The following is a 21,959-nucleotide window of genomic DNA, read 5'->3' on the forward strand; positions in this document are numbered from 1 at the left end:
AAAGGAAACTTTGAAAAAGTAGGAAAGCTTTGTGGCATTTTTATTTGCCTTCATTCCACCTTTTTCCTAGTGTGGTGGCAGTCTTGACATGGTAGCATCTTATGCTCCTAGGATAGGACCCTGGTTCCTGACTTCAGAGGGAGTAGAGCAGACCTTACTTGCAAATTATTGTATATTTTTTTTATAACCTGTCTGAGGGCAGCCTGAAGGACTGACTGACACAAAGCACTCATTTCTGTTTTGCCTAGCTCAGAACTCAGTTCTCAAAAGCAGTATCTGGAATCTCAGAGGGAAGGCAGGGAGGGTGGGTGGGTGGGTGTGTGGGAAGTAATTAACCAAGGACCTCATATGTATATATGCATGGCCCTTGGACATAAACAATGGGTGGTGAGGGCCTGAGGCGGGGAAAGGGGAGTCAAAGGGGAGGGCTGGAGGTCATGAGGGAAGTAGGGGACATATGTAATACTTTCAATAATAAAGAATTATGTTTAAAAAAAAAAAAAGGCAGCAGCCATTCCTTGAGAATGTTTCAGGGCAAACTAACAACATACAGATTTCTAGCACAAAAGAATACAGTAGAGGGGAGTGAGGGCATGGGTGGGGGAGTTGGGGAGCACTGGGGGGATAAGGACATATATGTAATACCTTAATCAATAAAGAAAGAAAAGAATACAGTAGATATACAATAGTCAGCCTGAAGCCCATGAGGAATTTCTAGGGGAAATTTATTGGAAATTAGGATATTCAAAAGAACCATTTATATGGAAAAATTGTAAAAATCATCCATTTTTTCAAGTTAAGATGCATACTCAGAAAAGACTCCAACCTTTCAGTTTGGACTGATCCATAGGCTCACTGAAAGCCTGCCTAAGTATTGGAGTGCCCCAGCACAAAATCAATCAACAAAACCCAGAAGAGTTGCTTTTTTTCTTATTTTTTAGCATTAGAGGAAATCTCTGTCAAAATATTAGAACATGAACTAAAGGAACAGAGACTTTAATTACCAACAGGCTAAGAAATACAGTCTTTGTAAAATAGTTTGTAAAGGTCACTAAACAAAAGGACTACTCCAGCCTTCAATAATCAAATAAATAAATAAAAGCAAACTCTAAAAATGGGGAGACTCTGACTGCCAGAGTAACCACATTACAACACTAAATGTTCCATTTTCAACAACAACAAATACAAGAAAAGAAAGTATGACCCATTTAAAGGCACAAAATTTGTTGTCATAAATTCTCAGAAAGCCCAGATATCAGCATTACTTACTCAAAGACTTTAAAATAATTGTCTTTAAGAGCTGATGGAAAACATGAAGAAATGACTAAAGGAGGTCAGTTAAGTAATATATGAACAAAATCAGATTATCATAAAGGCAGAAATTATAAAAAGGAACCAAACAAAAATTCTAGACCTAAAAAGAACAATAACTGAAATGAAAAGTCTAGCAGAGGTTTAAGAACAGATGTGAGCTGGCAGAAGAAAGAATCAAACTTAAAGTTAGACAACGGGCCGAAACCGGTTTGGCTCAATGGATAGTGTCGGCTTGGGGACTGAAGGGACCCGGGTTCGATTCCGGTCAAGGGCATGTGCCTTGGTTGTGGGCATACCCCCAGTAGGGAGTGTGCAGGAGGCAGCTGATTGATGACTCTCTCTCATCAATGTTTCTAGCTCTCTATCTCTCTCCCTTCCTCTCTGTACAAAAATGAATAATATATATATATATATATATATATTAAGTTAGACAACGGAAATTATCAGGTCTTAGGAGCAGTAAGGAAAAGAATAAAGAAAAGTGAACATAGATTAAGGGACCTGAAGGATACCATCAAACAGACCCACATTCCCATTTATGGGAGTTCCAGGAGGAAAAGAGAGAAAATGGCAGAAAAAAAAATTTAAAAAAAAATAATGGCTGAAAACTTCACAAATTTGAAGACATGAATTGACAAAGAAGTGAACTAGGTTTTGGACCAAGGTTGTCAATATATTTTTGACTGTTACTCTCATGCGTCACTTAATGACAGGAGCACGTTCTGAAAAATACATTATTAGGTGATTTTGTTTTAGTGTGAAATATTTTTTGGAAATTCTAGATAAGATATGATAATACTCCAGTTCATCCTGTTGTTCATACCTTTTATGCATATGTTCTGTCTACTCAAACTAATTATAAGTCCCTAAAGAGTAACAATTGCTTTATCTCATGGAGTGACTAGACATGATTACAAAATCCATGATACAGAGTCACAACTATTAAGCTTGCAGACGGATTGAGCTGCAGGACCTCAGAAGAATAGAGAATTCAAGAATAAGATAGCAGGAAACATGCAATGGTTAGCACGGGTAGGGTCATAAACTGAAGGTGAATGCTCTGGTACAGGGTCAGAGTAAAATGAAAGAAAAAATGTGAAGCAAAACTCAGAGTTCCCATATTACAGGAAAGCAGTTGCTATCAAGAAAATTTTGTAGCAGGGTGTAAGGAAACTGTTATGATTCAGAGTTCCAAGTCATAAATATTATTTTTCATAGCATAGGGCAAAAGGGAGTAATGGGTGGTGGGGGGAGTAAGGTACAGATCATACAGTTTCTGGAAAAGTTATCAAGTCCTAGATTGGAGCTTCAGGTCAAAATCTCAGTAATAAAATGAGAGCATAACAAACTTACTTAGCAGCAAGGGTATCTTGATTTTGAGCCTCAGAAAAATGGTATCAAGCTCCTTAAAACTTTTCAGTCTAATTATCAGGGTTGTCCCTGAAAATGAATATGGGACTTAGTCTATACACTTAGTGTTCTTGCGATGTGGACAAAGGTATACAGCACTAAGCAATCACGTGGGTCCTGATAGAAACTTCTGCTGCTTAAAGTCCTCTGGAGTGTGTAACACTGAACCTCAAATTTAGTAGCTTCTCAATAAATAAATATAAGTGAAATAATAAGAGTGATCTGGACTCCATGAGTCTATCCCCACTTTGAGAACTTCTAATTAGGAAGCTCTGCAATTTTTTAACATTACTTTTACACCCTTGTGAGAAAATAGAATAGAGGAGACAGTTTTTTATTAGCAAAAGTGCCTTACCTCACTCTAAAATAACATGAAAAAGAAGATTATTAGTTTTTATATGTGTTTAGGCTTAAGAGCCTGCTAAAAATAGATCCTTCTGATTTTCCTAAGCAGGTAACATTTTCTTTTGTAGAAAAAAAGAACTTAAACTAAATGCAAAACAAAGAATAATCTCTGTGTAGCACAATTCCTCTATGGAATTTATGGGACTTTATGCTTAGGATTTTTGCCTGGCTTAACACATAAGAGCTTAAAATAATGGAAATCACGGAAACAGACAAGATATTAGAGGCACTGTAAAAAAAATCTATGAGACATAAACTTTCCCATCAAGGTACATAAAATCTTAATGATTAAATAAGGCATGAAAAGCACATGTATCCCAGAGATAAATATAAACTGCATATCTTAGACAATTTCATCATTTCATCTATTTCTGGCCATGCCAATCGGGCTATCTGGGCTCTCGCCAAAGTTTATTTACATAGAGAGGAATTTGATAAGAAGTGAAAATGATAAATCACTTTAAGATTGCCAGACACAGGACTTCTATGTGAATATGGTGGATTAAACACGTCCATTTCCTTTGGCTCCCTCCCAAAAACCCCACTAAAGTAATAGTAACATGATTTGGTTTAAAGATAGAAACACACAGAATCAGGAAAATGGAAGACAAGCCTACAATAACAAAAGTATGGATGCTGAAAGGCATCTAAAAAAGACAATGCTGAATCCTACCATAATCACAGAAGAATCTGATTATAAGTCAAAATGTCTCCCAAACCTCAGGAACTGTTGGCACAGCCAAGTGAAGAGGAAATTCCTAAAATAAGAGGATTTTTTGAAATTGACTTGGAGAAGTTAGACCCTCTTTCTTTCTCTACTCTGTTCAACTGTATGACATACCTCCTTCACTCTCACAGAAGTCTGGAGTAATTTTTGTTTTGTTGGGGGAGGAGAGGGATCTTTTAATTGTAACAGAATATCATAACAGAACAGAGGATATGAGCAAAAGATATAAACTTGATGCTGATTTTCTGGCCTCTTACCCTCACTTGGCTGCAGAACGTTGGAAACAAGACCTTACCTTCCAGCCATAAACCGGAAACAGCCTAAGATAGACATTTTTACCAAGACAACAGAGAACTGCCCTGTCCTCCATCACTAGGCTAACACCAAAAAATACTCAATACCGGCTTTCCACTTCAACTAAATGCAAACTTCCAGTCTTGGGGGAGGGACAAGAAGATGGAGATAAATTAGGGAAAGCCTAAAACTATGTTAGAACAAAAGGCTTTAAAAAACCACCCCCATGATAAGAACAAGGTAATAATAATAAAAAAAAAATTAAAGCTGGTGTTGCATTTCAGGTAACCATAGCAATAATAAAACCTAAACCCAATTGATATCCTGACACTATGGACTCAATATCCCACACAAATGGCCCAGCAGAAAAAAAGGGTGCAGCCCTTGTCAGTCATGAATACTAGTATCCTCAGTCTCTACTCCTCTACACACTATGTTCAGCATTCAAAAGGAAAGTGTGAAACACACAAAAAGCAAGGGGAAAAAAAACCCAATGTCAAAGACAAATCAATCAGTGGAATGAGGCTCAGAGATAACCATATAATGTATCTATTAGAGAGGAAATTTTAAATAACTATGATTAATATGTTATCTAATGAAAGGAGTGGACAACATTCATTAACCAATGGAGAACTGCAGCATGAGTAGACAGAAAAGCATAAAAGATACTAGGGGCCCGGTGCACGAAATTCGTGCACTGGGGTGGAGGGTCCCTCAGCCTTCTCTCACATCCTTCATGGGATGTCCTACTGACAGCTTAGGCCCCACGCCCCATGGGGAGCAGGTCTAAACTGCAGTCTGGCCTCCCTTTGTGGGAGACAACCTGGCTGATCAGGGGAAGGCACCAGTCCCATCACCCCACTGCTGCAGCCACTCCCAGTCACCACAGCCACCAAGGTGTTTTCATTAACACGAAACCCAGTCCCTTCACCAAGAAAAAATGACAACTTTCTTTAGGCATTTTTAAGATGTATCTTTCATGGGATCTGAATTTCTTTCTTTTTTTTTTCTTTTATCCTCACCTGAGGATATGTTTCCATTGATTTTTAGAGAATGTGGAAGAGAAAGGAAAAGACAGAGAGAAACATGAAAGTGAGAGGAACACTTTGATTGGTTTCCTCCTACGTGAGCCCTAACCTGGGCCCTGGCCAGGGAGGAGCTGCAACCTAGGTGCATGCCCTTGATCAGAATCGAACCCAGAACCTGCGGTCTGCAGGCGGAGGCATTATCCACTGAGACAAACTAGCTAGGGCAGGATATGACATTTCTTAGCCCTCCAGCAGCAGACCTTTGTTTTGTTTTTCTCCAGAAGTGTGGTGGAAAAACCATGGATCACCTTTTTGGATTCTTATTACCCAAGTTACTAAGAATATTACCGATGGCATACAGAAAGCTTAGCTAATGTGCAGTTAGAAAAGGTGTTTTCTCTATAGTTCACAGTAATCAAGGGCTGGGTCTTGCCCAGACCTAAAGCCTCTGGCCCCTCCAGCTCCCTCTGATCACCGGCTCTGCCCCTGCCCAGGCCTGCCCAGGCTGAAAGCCTCCTGGGCAGGAGTGGACCCCCAGCTCCCTGCAATCGATCCAAGGGTTCTGCTCCTGCACCAGGCCAAAAGCAGACCCCCAGCTCCCTGCCATCGATTGCAGGGGTCTGCTCCTGCCCAGGCTTTACCTCACAGTGACCTGGGTGCCAGGATGTTCCTGGGATATAGGCCCTGGGCACCTATGTATACAAATTAACCGGCATTTTGGGTTAATTTGCATAGTCACTCTGATTGGCTATAGGCATACCAAAGGTACGGTCAACTTACATGTTTGTCGATTATTAGGTAAGATGGAAAAGTCAAATAGAAATGCTGGAGGGGGGGAATTATCACAGTTATGGAGATTAAGAATGCCTTCAACTGGCTTATCAATAAACTTAACCAAGTATAGTCACTAGATAACACTCAAACTAAAATACACAAGCAAAAGAGAGGGGTGTGGGGGCAAGGGTAGAGAAAACAAAATAGAGCATCCAGGAAATTCTGGGACACTATCAAAGAGTCTAACATGCATGTAATGGTGGTGATTCCAGGAGAGAGAGAGAGAGAGAGAGAGAGAGAGAGAGAGAGAGAGAGAGGAGTTAAATAAATATTTGAAAATATTATGTCTGAAAATTCTTCGAAAAGATTAAAGCTATATCAAACCACAGGTCCTAGAAGCTCATAAAAGCCAAAAGAGGATTTAAACAATTAATAAAATAAAATTAACACACCTAACACATAATACTCCAAATTAACATACCTAACACATGTCCCAACCACACACCAGGGATATGATAAAGATAAAGATAAAGAGCACAAAAGATAAAGAGAAAATATTAAAATTATCCAGAAAGTGCTAGCTGGTTTGGCTCAGTGGATAGAGTATTGGCTGCAGACTGAAGGGTTTCAGGTTCAGTTCTGGTCAAGGGCACACACCTCCCTTGTAGGCTCTATCTCTGGCCTGGTTGGGGCTCGCTCGTGTGGGAGGCAACCAATTAATGTGTCTCTCTCACATCGGTATTTCCCTCTGTGTGTCTCTCCCCCTTCCTTCCACTCTCTCTAAAAATCAATAAAAATATCCTCAAGTGAGAATTAACAACAACAAAATTATCCAGCTAAAGGGCCACATTACATAGAATAAACAAATATAAGAAATACATCAAACATCTTGATAAAAACTTTGCTCACTAAATGAAAATGCAATGACATTTTTAAAGTGCTAAGAAAAAAAAAACTTCAATCACATATCTAATAAAATTATCATTCAAAAATGATGAAAAATAAATACGTTTTCCAACAAACAAGAACTAAGATATTCATTAATGGCAGATTTAAACTATCAGAAATATTAAAGGAAATTCTTCAGGAAAAATAATTATGACACCAAAAATAATTTAGACAGAAACTTGGGTTTACACCAATAAATAAGTATCCCAGGAAATGGTTAAAATAAAGATAAATATAAAAGACATTTTTTCATCTCTCTGAAATTATTGACTGTCTAAAGTAAAAACGATCGATGTATTGTGGTCTTAGAACACATATAAAATTAAAATAGATATGACAACAATAACACAAAAGGTAGACGGCAGATATTGTGAGTATACTGTCCTAAGTTCACATACTAAATGTAAAGGGGAATATCATTACTTGAAGATAGACTGTGAATAAAGGTATATACGAGAGAGAGAGAGAGAGAGAGAGAGAGAGAGAGAGAGAGAGAGAGAGAGAGAGAGAGAGAAAACTGAGGCCTAGATGTTATCTCTAGGGCTTAACGTCTTAAGGGATTGGTTGAGTAAAGGCTTACATGGGAGTCTTATGAGGCTATTCTCTGGCCCCTTGTTCCTCCTCTAAAGGGGTCTAAAACCACATGACTAGCAACATATTAGGGTATGAAAGTCAGGGAAGGGTCCCAACCACACAACCAGGGATATGAAAGGTCAGGGGGTCTAAGCCCCAGGACCAGAGATATAGAAAGGTCACGCTGGGGGTGAGGTCCTTGTTTTCCCAGTTTGCCTGCTGCTAGGCACCCATGTCTTTCCCCCCTGCCCTGGCCCGCGGTCCTTGCTCTGCTAACTGCCTGCCACAGTGTTACTAGGGGATTTGATTCTATTAATGTTCTTGAGGACCCATTTTCACCTTCACTGAGGGATTTCACTCCTCTCAGGCATACCTCTTAGTTATAATTGAAATCAAAGAAACTGTTATCTTTATTTCATAAACTTCGCAGACAAAACTAATTTTATACAACAATATGTATTTCTTTAATTGGGAGAATTACAATTTTTAAAATTATTTAATTGGGGAGAAATACCTAGTAAAGTAAAAAAAAAAAAAAAAAAAAAAAAAAGTGAGTCTCCTATTTGGCAAAGATAGGAGAATCAAAAATAATTCTAATACTAATGGGGCACCAAGATGTAACAGTCTTTGTACCATATCTAGCAGGAATATAAGTAGTTTTTTAAACAGATATTAAATCTAGAAATGTCAACCCAATTAAGTAGACAAGAATACTTCATGTTAGATAAAACCAATGTGAAAGGTGGAAAAGGATTTGTTCAGTGAACAGAGACACTTTTAGTAGGTTGTGTGGCTTTTTTTTGGAGTAAAAAAAAAAAATGCACAGGAAATAGATAAAATTCAGGAAGAGATAAAACTAGAAAAGTAACATATAATCATTAAATGCGGACCTAAAGTTTTGAACACTAGTCTGTAATAAGGACTGCCAACATTTATTAATTCACTGTCCTTGCGCCAGGCACTGTAATTAATCATCTCATGAAATGGAAACTATTACTTTAATGTGAACAAAGTCAGTTTTATGGGGGAAGTGTAATTTGCTCAAAACATAGCTATAATTACAATCCAAGGATTTCTGATTCTAAAGTGCATGTTCTTATCTATTCTAATATATTTCCAAACATCTGCTAATGTGCCCAATTATACCAAATTACAAAACTGGAAATTCTAGCCATTTACCTGGAGATGGTTCAGTTTTATGGTTCTGTTTCTCTGGAGAATTTTGACTAATACAAACTCTTTATCCACTTGCCCCTATCTTAATGGCTGCTCTTTTAAGTAAATATGAAACAATAGCCTCAGGAAAAAAGGCAATCCTTACCTCAGTGTTTCTCAACCTTTTTTGGGCAAAGGCACACTTGTTTCATGAAAAAAATCACGAGGCACACCACCATTAGAAAATGTTAAAAAATTTAACTCTGTGCCTATATTGACTATATATAAAGTAATTCTCTTGAATAGGAATTAAATAAACACAAAGAAAGTATTTTATAATTACTTTATTATGAAATATTAAGTAAACAAAATAGTGAAAAATTATAAAATTCTTGTCTTGTCTGCACCTACGGCACACCAGGCAACATCTCGCGGCACACAGCGGTTGAAAAACACTGCCTTACCTAATCCATTTTCTTCTGACACTCACTTCTTTTGTCTAGATGAAAATATTTAAATAGAAATGTACTCTTGAAACCTATGTAATCTTATTAAACAGTGTCACCCCAATAAATTTAGTTTTTAAAGTTTTTGAGAAAGATCTAGCTCTCCTTTGAGGCGGTAGTTTAAATTTTCCAGCTTTAGCTTAGGGATATAATAACATTAAACTTCTGAAAAGCTACAAATTGAGACTCAGTCTATTTAAATTTCAGGCCACTGGTACAAGGCACCTCCTAGCAAAACCATATGCAGTAGATGGAATGGGAGTCTCATAAATTAGTGGGGGTTTTTTAGTTATAAGACTAATAGAACAATTGGTTTGTGCCTGCACAGTTAGCCAGCGGGAAGTTCTAAAAAGTCCACCTACTTGATATGAGATTCAGTCTATTTAAATTTCAGGCCACTGGTACAGGGCACCTCCTAGAAAAACCATATGCAGTAGATGGAATGGGGGGGTCACATAAATTAGTGGGGGGAGGGTTAATTATAAGACTAATAGAACGATTGGTTTGTGCCTGCACAGTTAGCCAGCAGGGAGTTCTAAGAGGTCCAGCTACTTGATATGGACTGTCCTGAGCCTGGATATGGTTTGGAATTATGCAGTGGTTAGTTGTGACTTCTAGGACAGCAGCAGTGACCTGGTATGATAAGGCTTGTAGAATACGGGATGCAGGGATCCACCTTCCACCTCCCTGATTCCCAAAAGAGAGTTGTTTATTAATATTCTTTTTTTATTTCACCCTCCTTTCTACACCACCTATTCCTCCAAGAATATAACTATTTTGTCTCATCCCTGTTTGAGAACAACATTTGTGAAAGACAGGAACCAATTGCCAAAAGTATTATTCCTGAGTTCAAGTTATGCGACATTTAAATCATAATATATATCATAAGCAAGGTGGATTAAACCCAGTAATGCAAGAATGCTTTAATACTGGGGGAGGTACACTCCTAATATATTTATCACATTAGCAGATTAAAATAAAACACATGATGCAAAATGCTAAAATGATTAAGAAGGGCCTTCAATAAATTTAATTCTTACCCCTGATAAAAAGTCTTATGAAATTAGGGAGAAAAAGTCTTTTTTTAACCAGATAAAAAATATCTTCCAAAAATACAAAACAAGCATCATATTTTATGATAAAAGTAAGAGTTCCAAGATAAGAATGCTATTCACACTACCACTACTAAACTTTGAAATAGAAGCTGTAGAAGAATAATGAGACAAAGTTTGGAAAGCAAAAAACCAAATTATTCTTTGAAGATGGTATTATCTACAAAGAGAATATCAAAGACTCCAGAGACTCTGTGAAAACTGACAAGAGATTCAGAAAGCGATTTTATTCCAGTTTGATATACATAAGATCCATAAATAAATGGTTAGGTAAGAAGAATTACCATGTTTTTTAAGTCAGGTCTTTCAAGATCTCAAAAATATTTTTAGCAAAGTTTCTAATTTAATAATAGCATTTATATGATGACAGAAAAACAAAGAATAAATAATGACAATTTGAACAAATAAAAAAAAAAAAACACAAAGAGCAGGGGAAGAGTATAAGGAAGACATAATCTATCCTATAAAATAAAAGCCTAATATGCTAAGTGTCCAGTTAACTGGCTGGCCATTCAACCAATCAAAGCATAGTATGCTAATGATATGCTAAAGCTACTCAACTGCTTGCTATGTCGTGCACTGACCACCAGGGGGCAGATGCATCAACTGGTAGGTTAGCTTGCTTCTGGGGTCCCACTGATTAGGACTAAGCAAGACAGTCCATACACCCCCTGGAGCCCTCCCAGGATCCTTCTCCAGCTGGCCAACCTCCTGTGTCTCTCCCCAGCTTTGACTGTGCATCGGTGGGGTTCCATGACCTGGCCTGCATCCTCTCACAATCCAAGACCCCTCAGGGGATGTCAGAGAGCTGGTTTTGGCCCAGTCCCACAGTGGGAACACTGCTCAGCCAGAAGCCAGGCACAGAGCTGGTAAGCGCAGCAGCAGTGGCAGGAGCCTCTTCCACCTCTGCTGCAGCATTAAGGATGTCCAACTGGCAGCCTAGGCCTGCTCCTTAAAATTTTCATGCACTGGGCCTCTAGTCCTACCTAAGAAAAGAGTAATATGCAAATTAACCATCACTCCGCTCCACCAGCCACGCCCATCAGCCAATCAGAGCGAGTATGCAAATAAATCCAATCAAGATGGCTACTGTCACAGAGAGCAGGAGGGATGCATTTCCCCAGCAACGGAGGAAGCCAAGCTTTCCGCCTGCCCTTGCCAGCCTAAGCCTCCATTTAAGGCTACAAAGTTTCAATTATAGAAGGTAAACAAATCCAAACAGAAACAGCTGCCCCCATGGAGTGAGCAGGCTGCTTGGCTCCACTCCAGGCTACAAAGTTTCAATTGTAGAAGGTAAATATATCCCAGATACCAGGGCCTCCTCTTGGGTTGCTGCGGGGTGTGGCCGGCCTGCAAACCACCACAGGCCCCTTGCTCAGGCCACCCCATGCCCCAAGGGAACCCCCACCTTGATCCTGGACAACCTCAGGGCAAACCAGCTGGCCCCCACCCATGCACCAGGCCTCTATTCTATCTAATAAAAGAGTAATATGCATATTGACCATCACTCCAACACACAATATGGCTGCCCCCATGTGGTCAAAGATCCTGCACTTATGTGGACACAAGATGGCCAGCAGGTGAGGGCAGTTGGGAGGGACCAGACCTGCAGGGGAGGGCAATTAGGGGTGACCAGGCTGGCAGAGGAGGGAAGTTGGGGGCAAACAGGCTGGCAGGGGAGCAGTTATACATCAGGCTAGCATGGGAGTCGTTAGGGGGTGATCAGGCTAGTAGGCAGAAGGGGTTAGGGGAAATCAGGAAGGCAGACAGGTGAGCAGTTGGGAGCCAGCAGTCCTGGATTGTGAGAAGGATGTCCCAGATGGGAGAGGGTGCAGGCTGGGCTGAGGGACAACCCCCCTCCTGCCTCCATGCATGAATTTTGTGCACTGGGCCTCTAGTATATATATAAAAGGCTAATATGCTAAGTGCCTAACCATCTGATCAGTTACTATGATGCACACTAACCACCAGGAGGCAGATGCTCAATACAGGAGCTGCCGTTACATGCACTGGCCATTTTCAGAGACCTGGTACCCACAAAGCAACACTTGGCTTCTCCCAAGTGGGACACAGACCCTGCCACCACCCCAGAGTGACAGTCCACCAAACCATAGCCAACGCTGCAAAGACATCAAGGCACAAAATGCAGCCCACAGCCCAGCCCAGCCCAGAAATGATCTCTATGGGCACCAGAAAATGACATCACATAGCAACTTCCAGCTTCCTCTACCTAGCAACTAGCCTCCTTCAAGTTTCTTCAGCCCAGGAATACAACTTGCTTTATAGCTAGGTAGAAACATTTTGCACTTTAACCAAATGTCTGTGAAGTGTTTTCCTGTGCCTCATCTCACTGATCCTCACAGAAGTCCTAGATACTTGGTGAAATCTTTTTTTTTTTTTTTCATTAGCAGAAAATGGAAATTTAGAAAGTTTTGAAACTTGACCCTACTGAAGAGAAGTAAGAAATGGTGGGCCTTAAAAATGACTTCAGGTTTTCTCACTGCGCAGAATATAGTCGAACACTGCTACAGTTAAATATTTTACCCTTTGTTCTCCCTATGTGATCTACAATAATAATCTGCTTCATGTTAATATTTACTGCTGTGTTGTTAACAATTACCTGAAAGAGAAGTTGGGATGCTTCACTGGGCTAGAAAAAGTTTAGCTAATTAAGAAAGCAGGTCTAATTAAGCAAGCTTATATATATAGCTCTCATTGGCACCAATCACACATGTGTGTTTCCATCTGTCATTGTTGATAGTGAATTTGGTTGACACTTCTATTATAGAGAAAGGGCTAGTAGCAATATTAAAATATTTCTTCTAATTAATTTCCTTTCAATGTGCATGAATGCATGCACCAGGCCTCTAGTATACTATAAAGAAATGTAACTACTGTGTCAATTAAAACAAAGTAATCTTGATGTAAGAATAGAAGTATAGAATACAGATCTCAAACAGAACCAAGTTTTATGAAAACTTGTCAGAGATATTGTATTACAACTCAGAGGAAGAAAATATTCATATGTGTGTGGGGGGGAAATAAACAAATAAAAAAAAACTTAAATTCTTATCTGCTATCCTACATGAAAATAAATGTCAGGTAGAGTAAATAACTATATACAGAAAGGCAAATCTTTAAAACTATTACAATGATTTGGGGGAGGAGGAGGTTCAAAGAAAATTGTAGGTATACAACATAGTTTTAGAGTTTCCAAATTCCCCTTTAAAAAAATAAATAAATAGAAATACATTCAGACTAATTCTACAACAAAATTAAACAAAAAGTATCTCTATAAATCTAAAAGTTGGTTGAGGTGAGCTGAAACTAACTTGAGCACAGCTCACATACTACTGCCAACTGTGTGGAAGGAAGCAGAGGGTAGGCAAAGGGATTTCTGACACCTGGGAGAACTGTAAGACTCAGAAATTGAATGGCTCAAGGACCCAAACTTGAGGAGTCCATTCTGGAAAGCTCGGTGGGTCATTTTTGGAACAGCACCAAAATAGGTACTGGTTTCATGAGCTCTAAATAGAGGGTGAGTGCTAAGGGACAACAAAAGTTTAGACATTGCAGGTCACTGTGTGCCCTATGAAAATATGAAATAAAACAGCTAAAGCTCCCTCGGAGGACAAAGAAAGATCAGCCTTCAGGAGAATCTTCTGGGAGGATAGAGACAGTAGGATCAAATGAAAGAAAAGATCCAGATAACAGTAAGGGAGGAGAACAGAGAAGGTGGGCTGCAGAAAGTACAAGGTCATATCCTTTGAATATTTCATATTAATAAGAGGAATTTCTACAACTGCAAAGCTAGGAAAACTACCAGTCAACACTCCTCTTCTGAGATTTTCTAAAACCTCATCTCACTTAAACATGAACAGGAGAAAATATTGCAGTCAGATCATATACAGAGATATTGTAAGATAAAAGAAAATAATGCACAGAATCATATAGTAAAATTAGTTATGAGTATGTTTTCATTGCTTTCCTCATTTGTTACTTTTTGTATATTCTCCATATAAGTGAAATCATAATAAGGTTTTTGTTCTTTTCTGTTTGACTTATTTCACTTGGCAAAATATTCTCAAAATCTATCATGTTGTCATAAATGACAATATTTCATCTTTTTATGACTGTTATTTCATCATCTTCTTTTATTCATTCATCCATCTATGGACACTTAGTAACAAGTGAACTAACAAAACAAAACAACAACAAGCTCATAGATACAGACAACGGAATGATGGTTACTGGAGGGAAAGGAGGTGGAAGAAAGGTGGATTGGGCCAAGAGGATCAAATATATGGTAATGGAAGGAAAGTACACTTTTGGTAGTAAATATGCAATAGAGTAAATATATATCAGATTATAATGTAGTAGCCCTGACCAGCATGGCTCAGTGATTAGAGCATCAACTCCTCCCACTGAAGGATCAAGGGGTCAAGACTCAGTCAAGGTTCGATCCCTGCCTGGTTGGGGTGCTCACTCAATGTGTTTCTCTCTCTCTCCACTCTCTCCCACCCTCCATTCCATTCTCTCTAAAAATCAATGGAAAAATATCCTCCAGTGAGGATTTAACAAACAAAGAAAAATTATAATGTAGTACATCTGAAATGTATGTAATGTTATTAACCAATGTTACTTCAATAAATATGTCTCTGGTCATATAGCCAGGAAGTGATGGAGCTGAAGAAGATACATTCTGTGTTTCCCATTTCATCATCGTGTTCTTCCTCTCTTTTTTCTTTCTTCCTGCTCTATATGTCTTTAAAATTCTTTTTTTCTTCCATTTACTTTCTTTCTTCTCCGTTACTATCTTATTATTTTTCTAAGTAGAGAGAAAGGTACTGTGAGAAAGACGGGCAGATGGATGTCAGGGAGAACCATGTTCTACAACTAACATATCTGACAAAATCATGATTAGAGCAAGCTTTTGTGCACTCCCCACATCAGCTTCCTGCTTCTAATATCTGTTCACAAAACCTGCTCAAAGAAGAAAAGGGCATTTTCCAAACAAAATTATTTCATGGCTGCTAGTTTTGTAGAAAAACAGAAAATAACAAAAGTTTTTATTAGTATTGTTATTATTATTACATTTCTGCTCTTCTATTTTATGGCCAAACTATCATAGTTACCATGAGTATGAACTGTAGATAATATTTTCTGGCAGTGACATGTTATTGATCACCTGTTGCCAAGAGTGATTTGCAATTTGTTGGAGTTACCAATAATGATTTGTTTTTACTAAAAAAAAAAAAAAAAAAAAAAAAAAAAAAAAAAAGTGAATCCTTGATCTTGGATTCTTCAGTTAAAATATTTTATCTGGCCGAAACCGGTTTGGCTCAGCAGTAGAGCGTTGGTCTGCGGACTGAAAGGTCCCAGGTTTGATTCCGGCCAAGGGCATGTACATTGGTTGTGGGCACATCCCCGGTAGGGGGTGTGCAAGAGGCAGCTGGTCTATGTTTCTCTCTCATTGACGTTTCTAGCTCTCTATCTCTCTCCCTTCCTCTCTGAAAAATCAATTAAAAAATGTATTTAAAATATTTTTATCTGTTACCCAGCGGGCTCCATGGTTGAGTGTTGACCTATGAGCAAGGAGGTCACAATTCGATTCCCACTCTGGGCACATGTCCAGGTTGCAGGCTAGATCCCCAGTAGGAGTCAAGCAGGAGGCAGCTGATCAATGATTCTCTCTCATCATTGATGTTTCTCTCTCTCTCTCTCTCTCTCTCTCTCTCTCTCTCTCTCTCTCTCTCTCTCCCTCTCTCTTTCTCTCTCTCTCTCCCTCCCTTCCTCTCTGAAATCAATGAAAATATATTTAAACACATATTTTTTTATCTGTTGTTATTCCCAGGATCTTTTTGAAAATTCACTGAGAGTTCCATAAGCAATTTCTGTAACCTTCAGGGCTGGCATAATGATTATACCAGCCAGCCTGCTTTGCGAGCACTGATTTTCTGTGATCTGCTGACAAAGAAAAAGCCTTTCTTCCATTCATTCACATGATCAAATTGTGTCCCTGGGAATTGCATTTTGGGTCATTAATAGACACTTATTACTACAGAGCAGTTATTTAGCTGCACAATTACCAAATTACTGTTTCTGCAGTACTGGGTACAGAAAATGACCTCCAGGTAGAAGTGTGAGATTTGGCTGTGCCACAGAGAATGTGAGGCAGTTCCTTCATGAAGTAACTCGCTGAGTCTATGGCTAGACTCAGTAACTCAGCAAACAAACCAATAACTCAATAAGCTTTAACTAAGTTTACAGAGTAGAAGTGTGTGAAGGTCAGCATCACTGAGCTCTACTTTTTATTCTCTTACTTTTTAAATGTATCTAAACATTAAAGTCAAGCATGTATTCAGATAATTTATCTGAGAAATCTGTGAAGAACCACCAATTTTTCTTTCTTCCCATGAAGAAAAGTTGGGCCTGAAAATAAATAGAACAGTTTTCTTAAGACTTCATTTCTTGAATCTCTTGAATCCATAGTGACTAGGAGAACTTGAAAGTAAGTAGGTGAACCTAGCAGTCAGGCTACAGGAGATATATCAATATATCTATCTCTTTCTCCTTTTCCTTTACTCTCTGAAATTAATAAAAATCTATTTTTTCTAAAGAAAGTACGTAGTTGAATTAATAGTAAAGAACAGTTGGAATTGCTTCTTCTACTTCTTCTTCTTATTTTTTGTTGTTGTTAAGTAATGCAGAAAATTTAATAGAGGAGCCCAGCTGATGTGGCTCAGTGGTTGAGTGTCAATATATGAACCAGGAGGTCATGGTTTAATTTCTGGTCAGGGCACATGCCTGGGTTGCGGGCTTGATTACCAGTGGGGAGCATGCAGGAGGCAGCCGATCAATGATTCTCTCTCATCATTGATGTTTTTATCTCGCTTTTCCTCTCCCTTCCTCTCTGAAATAAAAAAAAATAAAAATTTAATTTAATAGAGGAAAAGGTAGCCTTTATATATTTCAGCATCAATCACTGAGTGTCAACTTTATCTTCAGTACATACCTATAATTTTTTATTGGTAAATGTGAAGATGGTTTATTATCAACCAGTCAGTAGGTCAGCATTCCTATGGGCACTGTCCCTTATCAAATTGCAGATATCCCATGAAACCCCTTATTAGTCAAAGACACATGTGAGGCAGCACTGTAAAAAATATAGATTTTGGAGTCAAGAGGACCTGGATGGGAAGCTTGACTCTTCCATTTAATGGCTCCAAGAACTTGAGCAATTGACTTCTATCTCTAAAACTTAGCCTCATAATCTGTAAAATGGGGATAATAATAGTACTTGCTTTATAAGGATATTGTGAGCATTAATTGACTTGAAGCTTTTAAAGCACTTAAAAATGATCAATAAATTATAGTTGGTGTGTTCTTTTTAATAGGTTAAAAGTAATTTATCTGTCGAAACTGGTTTGCCTCAATGGATAGAGCGTCGGCTTAGGGACTGAAAGGTCCCGGGTTCGATTTTGGTCAAGGGCATGTACCTTGGTGGCGGGCACATCCCCAGTAGGGGGTGTGCAAGAGGCAGCTGATCGATGACTCTCTCTCTCTCTCATCGTTGTTTCTAACTCTCTATCTCTATCCCTTCCTCTCTGTACAAAATCAATAAAATAAAATTTTTTTAAGTAATTTATTTAGCCAAAACCTGTTTGGCTCAGTGGTAGAGCGTCGGTCTGTGGACTGAAAGGTCCCAGGTTCGATTCCGGTCAAGGGCATGTACATTGGTTGCGGGCACATCCCCGTTGAGGGGTGTGCAAGAGGCAGCTGGTCGATGTTTCTCTCTCATCGACGTTTCTAGCTCTCTATCTCTCTCCCTTTCTTTCTGTAAAAAAATCAATAAAACATATTTAAAATAAATAAATAAATAATAAATAAATAAATAAATAAGTAAGTAATTTATCTGATTGCAGTCATTAGTTAGCTTCCAGTGTTGGGTTTGTAAATGAGCACATTCTAGATGAAGGAAGAAAATATATATTCAGAACATCGGAGTGAATGTTTATTTAGAAAGTCCAAAATGTATTGGTGTAGAGAGACTAGATTGGGTTATGAAGTAACAGGGGTTCCTTAAGGAAGAAAGGGATTAAAGACAAACTGCAGTGATTGTAATTGGAACTCACTTTCCCAGTGATGTTTTCAACCTTTGGAAATGCGCTTGCTGTCTTTTTGGTTAACCAAGGCCACAGATCCATAGTAACTCAGTAGATATCATCTCACATCAAATCAATGCAGCATTAGCAGACACAAGAGAATCCAGCTCTCCCTGCTGCAGACATAACCATCATCCAGTGGTCCTGAGTTCTTTCCTCAGCCAGGAAAATTCATCTGCAAAGGTCCAAGTTGTTTTGGGAAAGGCAAAAAGAGTGCTGAAATCTAAAGCAGTGTCCACTCATTAATCAAGCCTGAGTGAAAACATCGCTTCTTCTTCTAGAGCAAGCATCTTCTGTATAAACTAGAGATTTTTTTCCCCTTGTGGAAAAAAAAAACTTTCATTTCAGTGACTACATCAATTTTTCAAAACTTATAAAGTACCAACAAAAAGGAGTGGGAAATAATTCAGAAAAAAAAATAGCTTGTACTGAAAATAAAAAGAAGCAGCATAAATGTAAATTGAGGATCACTGTAAATTTCTGCCTCCTTATTAAGCCAGCTCCTGTTTAACTAAACATTGTGAGAGTATTCTTTCCAGATTTTCTCAGTATTTTTCAGCAGTTGCTCTCAGGATTTGGCTTTGAAATTTGGAATTTGAATCTCTGTCATCTGCCAGGAGAGTAGCCTGCTCCATCCAAGAAGAACAAAGAGACACATAGAGCAGATCTGGACCCAACATAGAGAATAAAGCTAAGCCCAGCTTGTCAATAGACCCATGGGTAAAACAAAGAAGAAAAATTAATATTGTTTGTATTAAATCACTGAAACTTTGAAGTTTGTTATGTAGCAAAAGCTGATATACCGGTAAATATCAGGGAAAGACATGAGGCAGAGTCTGGATGGTTATAAAATGGGGGGAAAAATAGAGCAGGAAAGAGGAATAAAGAACCAGAGGAATATATTAACCTAAGAAAAATATTACCAAAAAAATGTACAGGAACATTAATGTGTACTTTCTGTAAGCACAAAAAAAAAAAGAAAGAAAGAAAGAAAGAAAGAAAGAAAGAAAGAAAGAAAGAAAGAAAGAAAGAAAGAAAGAAAGAAAGAAAAAAAGAAAGAAGCCTTCCACAATTTATGAGAAGCACCTGGTAATTTAACCCCAAGATTGTTAGCTCCTCTGATTCAAAAGCTCCTCCATTCAAACTGCAAGAGAAGATTAGCTACTCTCAAGGCTGCATTCTTCTATCTCCTCCTCCCTGTTGTTTTCAGAACTCAGGGATAATTCACACCAAGGAGTCTCAAGTGAGTAGAATGTTTCATTCCCCCTACTCCTTCAAACAAGCCTCTTCTGAACTCTTCATTGCTTTTACTCTAAGCATGTTTTATAGGCTTGGAAAAAAATATTGATATTCACCTCCCTTGGACATCTGCCATATAGTTTATTAGAAAACAAATAAACTATAACTTTTCAAGACAACCCCCTGACATCTACTCAACTTCAACCCAAAACCCCTTTTTTCCATGTCACTTAGCAACAGCAGCCATTACTCTTTAAAAGCAGAGCCCCTTTTAGTTTCTTGCCCTGTATTGATTAGCAATGCACCAGGCCTTTTCTCTCTTAGAAAGTAAAATAAACTTCCTCTCTGCATCTTTTCTTTTAGTTGTGAATTCCTTTGCAGCCCATATTACTGGCAAAGCCCAAACACTTTTCTCCTAGGTATAAAATAAGACTAACAAAAGCGCCGAAACTGGTTTGGCTCAGTGGATAGAGCATTGGCCTGCAGACTGAAAGGTTCTGGGTTCGATTCTGGTCAAGGGCATGTACCTTGGCTGCGGGAACATCCCCAGTAGGGGGTGTGCAAGAGGCAGTTGGTCGATGTTTCTCATCGACCTTTCTAGCTCTCTATCCCTCTTCCTTCCTCTCTGTAAAAATCAATAAAATATATTAAAAAAAAAAAAACTAACAAAAGCAACCTCTTGTCTGCAACACTACCAATATTACAACAACATTTTCTTAGAATCAGATATCAAGACTTCTGGGAATTAATTATGTCGTACTTTCAAAGGTTCTAGCAGTTATGTTTCTTTGGATGAAAACAATATAATCTGACATTGATTAACCTAAGCAAAAAGAATTTTTTTTAAATAAATCTTTATTGCTCATATTATTTCAAATGTTCCTCTTTCCCCCCGCCCCTCCATTGCTCCCCTCCAACAGGTTCCCACCCCACCCTCTGCCCTTTCCCCACCCCTCATTGTCCTCATCCATAGGTGCACATTTTATGTTCAGTCTCTTCCCACATCCCCCTCTCCCCTTTTCCCCGAGAATCATCAGTTCACTCCCCTTCCATACCTCTGATTCTATTATGTTCAACAGTTAATATTGTTCATCAGATTTTTTTTTTTTTTTGGTTTCCTTGGTTTTTAGATTCACTTGTTGATAGTTATGTATTTGTTGTTCATAGTTTTTATCTTTATTTACTCTCTCTTCCGAAAGAACTCCCTTCAGCAATTCATATAATTCTGGTTTGGTGGTGATGAACTCCTTTAGCTTTTTTTTATTGGTGAAGCTCTTTATCTGGCCTTCGATTCTGAGTGATAGCTTTGCTGGATAGATTATCTTTGGCTGTAGGTTCTTACTATTCATCACCTTGAATATTTCTTGCCATTCCCGTCTGGCCTGCATGGTTTCTGTTGAGAAATCAGCTGACAACCGTATAGGTGCTCCTTTATAGGTAACTACCTGCTTTGCTCTTGCTGCTTTTAATATTCTCTCTTTGTCTTTTGCTCTTGTAATTTTAATTGATTTGTCTTGGTGTGGTCTTCTTTGGATTCCTTTTGTTTGGACTTCTGTGCGCTTTCTGGACTTGTAAGTCTAATTCTTTCACCAGGTGGGGGAAGTTTTCTGTCACTATTTCTTTCAGTATGTTTTCGATATCTTGCTCTCTCTCATCTTCTGGGATCCCCATAATTCTGATGTTGGTTCGCTTGAAGTTGTCCCAGAGGTTTCTTACATTATCTTCAACTTTCTGGATTCTCTTCTCTTCTTGCTTCTGCGGAGAAGTGTCTTCTGGCTCTTTATGTTCCAAATCTTTAACTCGATTCTGGCGATCTTCCATTCTGTTTTTAGGACTCTGGATAATATTTTTTATTTCAGACAATGTATTCTTTATTTCTTGTTGATCCCTTATTATTTCTTGTTGATTCCTTATTATTTCTAGTTAATCCCTTTTCATATCCTCATAGGACTTATCAATCTTTCTAGGAAATTCTTGAAAAACCTTATGAACGTGGTTTTGAACTCTATATCCAGTCGCTTTTTGTCCTCCATTTCTTTCGTTTGTGATCTATTTCCTTGTCTCGGCATTTTTGCAGCTTCCCTGAGTTGGTCCCTTAAAAGTCTCTGTGTTCTGCTTGGATGGGGTGGAGTTTCAAGGTGGAGCCTACAGCCTTGGCTTCTGTCAGCCACGCCCTATACGGCTCCTGAGTCTCAGTGTTTCTCAGGGTCCTTCGGTACTCGCTGCAAGCACCTCTGAGAGTGAGGTGCCCTCGAGTTTCGCCTGCTACCAAAAAATCTAGTCTCTCCCCCAATGAGCCCGGAACTGGG

Source organism: Pipistrellus hanaki (assembly GCF_964339955.1).
Source record: "Pipistrellus hanaki genome assembly, chromosome: 2".
In the NCBI taxonomy this organism is placed as follows: domain Eukaryota; kingdom Metazoa; phylum Chordata; class Mammalia; order Chiroptera; family Vespertilionidae; genus Pipistrellus; species Pipistrellus hanaki.